General features: G+C 38.7%; 1 protein-coding gene across 1 annotated transcript in view; it reads left to right on the top strand.

The window, feature by feature from the left end:
* The first annotated feature begins 629 nt into the window (after positions 1–629).
* LOC134226060 (ral guanine nucleotide dissociation stimulator-like 1) overlaps positions 630–6,000 on the top strand; it is a 230,919-nt gene continuing 225,548 nt past the window's right edge. Inside the window, exon 1 of the mRNA XM_062706579.1 lies at positions 630–2,052. The gene's annotated coding sequence lies outside the window, so the exon portion shown is untranslated. The remainder of the gene's footprint in view (positions 2,053–6,000) is intronic.

The raw sequence follows: 6,000 nt of genomic DNA, 5'->3' as shown, positions 1-6,000 counted from the left end.
TGAGGTGATGTCGGTATGTGTGTGTATTTGTACAAAAATGTGAGAAACTTGGTACTTAGTATCATCATTTGTTCGCAACAGGTTGCAATCAACGGTATAGTTGTTTTCTATTGAAAATTGGGTTATTGAGTTATTGACAATCATTTTGATTTTTTTTTTCAAGAGTCTCCCCTTGGAAAAAAAATCAAAAACGAAAAAAAAGTTTTTTTTTTTTTCAAAAATTGCTGCAATGCATGCAAATAGATATAAATTGGTGGAAATGGTGAAATCTGTCCCCCTGAAGTGCAATTTCGACTTCTCTTAAACTAAGAGTCTTCATTACAATTTACAAATTTCATGCCATTTTCCATTCAATGTTGTGCTGCTCTTGGTATAGATTTAGGCGCATTTACTCCAGCAAATTACTTCATTCACCTTTACACGCATAACAACCTACCTGTTGTTACCTGTTGCAGCAAATATTATACTTCATTCAACACACACACTGCGCCACATGACGATCAATCATAATGACTTACACTGCGGAATTGATTCAGGTTCTCTCCCACACTCTCATTGTATACCTCGCTGCGCTGCTAGCGAACTGATGAATGGCACTGTGGCGCAGGCAGTCTTGTTTGTGTTTTGCTAGCGTACGGTTCGGTTGTAGAAGACCAACGCGTCAGCACGATCGTCGATATCGTTTTCGTCGCGTGATATTTACATTTTGTTTCTTGATCCACTGCTCCTCCTCCCCCTCCTCACCTTGGCTTGGAATTTATGATTGACTAAGCGAAATGATTTGTGGTGATATATTCGATTGTCAAATTACAGTGGAATTGTGAATATGAACAGTAAAGTATCGATCGTTTGATATGTACGTAAAGCATATCAAGATCTGAAAATTTAGGAGTGTCAATTGTCGTCATGATTTCAATCGTTGTCTGAATTGTATGGCGATTGTGCGGACGTAAAAATCATCATCAACATGACAATTAATGTAAAACGGCAGCCCTGTTAAGCAAATTGCATTGAGAAATTTATTGGTGCTGTAATCCAAAGTTCGTAGGTCGGTTTTCATTGCAATTGGTGTGAATTTTCTTTTGAAAATAAATGTATTTCTTAGTAAACAGAACCTATTTGAAATCTAATTGGATAGAGATGGGCGAGAACCAAACAGAATTTAGAATGACCTAAGCCACGGTGTTATGCTGAAGATCGTGAAGAGATTTTGGAAGGTGCCGTCCACTGTAGAAGTGTTTGTGTTGTGATCATCGCTCGAGGGAGAGAGAAATCCACCGTATGATCGCAACCAGAGATCACCACCGAGAGCGGATTGCGTTAGTCAGGGTGCAGCAATAATGTGCGGTGATTTCAATATTGGTTCCGTCGTCGTAGATTTTAAGTGCCTTCGGAGTGTTTTTGTCTGCAACAAAGTTTGCGAAAGTCTACTTTAATCGCCGCGCGATCGATTGGTGCAAAGTTCCAGCGGCTCAACGAATCATAGCAAGCCTTGGCGAACTTATTTCCCTTTCACACATGAAGTGCTTATGCTTTGTACTGACCACAAGAAGAGGACCCTAAAGAAGAAAAAAAAATAAAAACAAAAAAAATGAATTATAATGTGTGCAAAAATCCTGTTATGACGAAATAGTGACGAGCTTCCAAATATAATCGATTGTATGCGTGGGTGTTTTCTGGTGTCTGTGTGTCTCTTCGGACTCCATGCAAGTGACCAGTGGTTGGAATGTAGCTGAGAATATCTAAAAGTTGTCAGTTTTCACAAGACTCACCGATGCAACGAACGGGAAGTGTAGGGAAATGTCAAAATGAAAGTTGTTCCCATTGTCCATTGTGACGGCAATGCAAACATTGGCTCTGCTTGACGAAGTGAGCCAAGCCACGGCTGGCTGGGCGGTTCTTTGACTTCCGTGCAGCAAATGACAAAAGATTTCGACGGACGAAATGCGAGAAACCTTGTCGTCACGAAGGAAAACTCTACCGCAACAAAAGACATGGAACTGTGCATCGATGCGTGGTGCGTGATTTGAGCAATTTTGAGGGATGAGCTAGGTAAGAGATCTTGATTTTGCATTTGTTGTGTGATTATTATGTAAAAATAATGATGTCTAATGACAAGCGATGTTTCTCTTAAATTTAGTAAAAATTCAAAAGCTTATGTTTAGTGTTTGAATATTTTTGAGTTTCGCAATCGGTATCAATGAATTAGTAATGTTTCTATGTGTTCAATGCAGACGTGCAGTTTTGTTGGGGTTGTTCTGACCAGGGCCAATAAAACGGTGATGACCAAGCATGAAGAGAGCAGTGGCCAGAAGTGGGAGATGATCACAGTCATATTTTTTTCTGGACAATTACAAAAATTACAGCAGATACTGGGCTGTGCTTACCCTCTGTGACCTAGTCGTGGTAGTGTAGCAAGAATGGAAGTCCGTGTTGAAGTACAGTTAGGAGATAGAATGTAGGATTTACCTCCGTACTAAAGAAAATGAGTTGACGGAGAACTAGGCTGCGAAGTCTAATAAGGAGCTGAACTGAGGATTCTTCCTCTGATTGATGAAAAGGAACTGGTAGAGAGCCAGGCTGCAGAGCTTGGACGTCGCAAGGTTGTCAACGCTACAATCACCTAAATTGAGGAAGGTCGTGCAGATTGCCAACCCGAAAGGAGCGGGAATAGTTTACTCCGAAAAGGGAGGCCACTGAAATTTACAGGGAGAAGGTTGAACAAGTTATCTACCCTAAAGTAAAGCGGAAAACAGTGCCTCCGATGAGGAGTGTCTCTGAAGTTCGCCGGGAGGATGCGAGCTGCATCTGTAAAACGCAGTAAAGTGATTCGATTCTCGACATCAATCAGGATGCTGCGTGGAAGATTTCCACGTATGAAAAGTTGGCAAAAGAGGTGCTGCGTGATAGGGTACAGGTAAGAACCCTATGTTGAGTAGAGGTAGATCAGTTAATAGGACCAGACGAGCCATGTACGACACCTTGAGAGATTATTGTGGGGTCGAAATTCAGGATATCGCGATTTGGTTGCGAACAGGGTATGCAGAATATTCTGAACACTGGTGAAGTAACTCGAATAAGATCAAATGGTCAATAAAGCCGTATTGATCTGTCTTTATGTTCAAATTCACTATTATTAGATTGCATGTGGAAGGTAATCCAAGATCCACATGATAGTGACCACATAGCTAATTAAAAGTGGCTATCAACAATCTGAGCCAGTTAATGCTCCTTTCGACCTCACGAAGAACATTGACTGCCAAAAATTGGTGTTAAATCATCTGGAATCAAGGAAACTGGTACAACTCACTCGTACTCACGAATTCATTTTAGCTGTAGATCTCAAGTCCCGAACTCAAAAACAGTTTGGATAACCCGAAACTATCTCACGATATCTGTTGACCACCCAAGAGATGTAATTTATTTGCTTGATCACCTTCATCTGACCTATGTCTTAATGTAGTAAAAAACTAAACTAAATTAAATTACAAAATATTAGGTACAATCATAAATCATGGAATCAGTCAACATACATCATCATTGAAAACAAACAAACAGTCAAGCCAATAATGTTGTCAGAGGGATCATTATACAAATAGTACAAATCATTCATGATCAGTATACGGTAACCTAGTCTAGTTAACAAAGTCGAATTGCTGGAATCTTTCCTTGAACCTGGATACCATAAACCTAATGGGGTCATGTTGTCCATATCGGGTGTTGCGAGCGTCCGTCTGCAGGAAGTTTCGCCGTCTCAAGGATCTCTACGGGACATAAATATTCCAGCTCTCAAAAGAATCCAAGGTAGCCTGCAGTTCCAGACAAACATCTATGCTTGTAACGACCATGTACATTTTTACATCATTCGCTTAAAACACTCGCATACTGCGAGGTAATACAAACGCTGCACCATTAATGACTAACGAAAAAAGCAATGGTCCTAAATTACTCCCCTGCAGCACTTCTGAAGCAATACGGAAGCAATCTGAATACTCCGAACCAATTCGCACTTTCATACACCGGTCGGATAGGTATGATTTAAACCAGCACACAAGTCCAGGCGACACTCCGAGTTTTCCAAGTTTGTGAAGGAGAATGCAGTGATTCACGCGATCAAACGCTGACTTAAAGTCTGTATATACCACGTCAACTTGTTTACCTGCATCCATTGAGCGGATGCACAAAGACGAGAACTCGACAAGGTTAGTAGTCACTGACCGTTTTGGAAAGAACCCATGTTGAGCAGTAGAGATGTAAGTCTAGCAGGCACACTATAGGATTTCGGGCGGTCATTAATCGAAAATGTCATGTCTTCCGAATTATTTTAAAATATTTTCTCTCCATTGTCAATACTCTAATTAAGAGAAATTTGAATTTGAAGTCTCTAGGTGCACTAGTTCCAAAGATATAAGGTGGCAAAAGTCAGAAATGGGTAAAAAGTTAGCAAATTTTCTGAAAAATATTTTATTTTCAACTATTTATTGAAATATTTTTAAATGTTTTTCTTCAATGTTAATACATCATTACAAAGGTTATTGTATAAGCTTTTTAAATGGTGTGCAAAAACTAATGGTTACACTGTGAAAAAAATTGAAAAAATGCGGAAGCAATATTTTTTCCAAAAACGACGCTATTTTCAACTTTGATAGTGAAGAACTTTTTTTCCTCAGGAATCCCTGGGTTCTTTTATGATACACATCAAGGACAAAGCTTCGACTAAAATGTCCTGAAAGAATTTCTTGCCAGTATTTGCAACTAACAGAGTTTAGTCACTCTGATTTTTTTCATTTGTTTTTTACCGTGTTTTGCCTCTCTCGTACTCCAAGGTTAATGCTCATTCCAAAAACGAATGTTTGATCGAAGGCCGGGAGACCCCTGGTGGTATATAGGAACTATCTCAGCGCGGATAATTACGGTGTGGTCTGTATGTGTGTGCATGCGCGACTGTATGTTGGTGCGCAAAATCACGCAATCGCCATTTAGACACTTATTTGTGTCCGATTTTCGCAACAAGTTTCATTCGACGGGAAATCTAGTCCCATCGTTTCCTATTGAAAATGGGTCAGACTGAACTATGCGCTCAAAGGGTATGGTCAAAATACATTTATTGGTAATAACTGACTTTATTTATAACCATTTGAGCTCATTTAATTAACTTTTCAAAGGAGTAATGAATAAAACCCCAATGCAATGCAGCACAACGGTAACGGAAGGATTTAACAGTTCGCTCATATATTTCCTGTCAAATTTTACTGTTTCCGTCGCCATTCCGCTGAAATGCGTTTGGGGCTTGAGTGGTTTGAGTCATTCTCTAAACCTAATTTTCTGAGCTATTCATTAGCTACTGATGGAGAACTAAATATGAGATTTCATAATATGTAAATATTTATAAATCTCCTGGAATCAATAATTCCCGACATGTTTATTGCAAAAGTAAAGACGAACAATATCTTAGTTAGAACGGAGCGTATGAAATTCCTGCTAGTGTTCATGAATGTCTGGCTAATGGTAGGGAAATATTTATTCACTCATCTACACTTTGAGGTTCACTGGCTGAACAACCAGCGGAAAGTCAATATAAACAGTTGAAGAAATTTAGAACTCATAATGCAAGAAAATGATCAAGAGAGGCAAATGTTGACATTTTCCTTCGTGCCTTACATGAATCAGATCCATTTTAAGCTCGATTTGGATAACGAGGAGACGTTGGAAAAAAATTTTTCACTTAGTTATTCTTATGCCATGCGTAATTTTGTAATATTTGAAGATTTTCAAAAGTTCTTTATCTTCTAATACTTTAGATGAATTTATCTCATCTTCCATCGTTGATGGAATTGAAGAAAATATCATTGAAGACTTAAACCTTGACACAGAAAAAGAATGATGCTGTATATAACTTGTAGAAATCATGAAAACAAATAAAAAAATAATTCAAATAGTGTTGTTATTTAAATTAAAAGAATTTTGCTTTTCGGAAGAATGGAGCATTCTTACATTCCA

The sequence above is a fragment of the Armigeres subalbatus genome, chromosome 3 (genome assembly GCF_024139115.2).
Source record: "Armigeres subalbatus isolate Guangzhou_Male chromosome 3, GZ_Asu_2, whole genome shotgun sequence".
NCBI lineage: Eukaryota > Metazoa > Arthropoda > Insecta > Diptera > Culicidae > Armigeres > Armigeres subalbatus.
The sequence above is the reverse complement of the archived record's forward strand: the minus strand, read 5'-3'. Positions and strand labels throughout refer to the sequence as shown.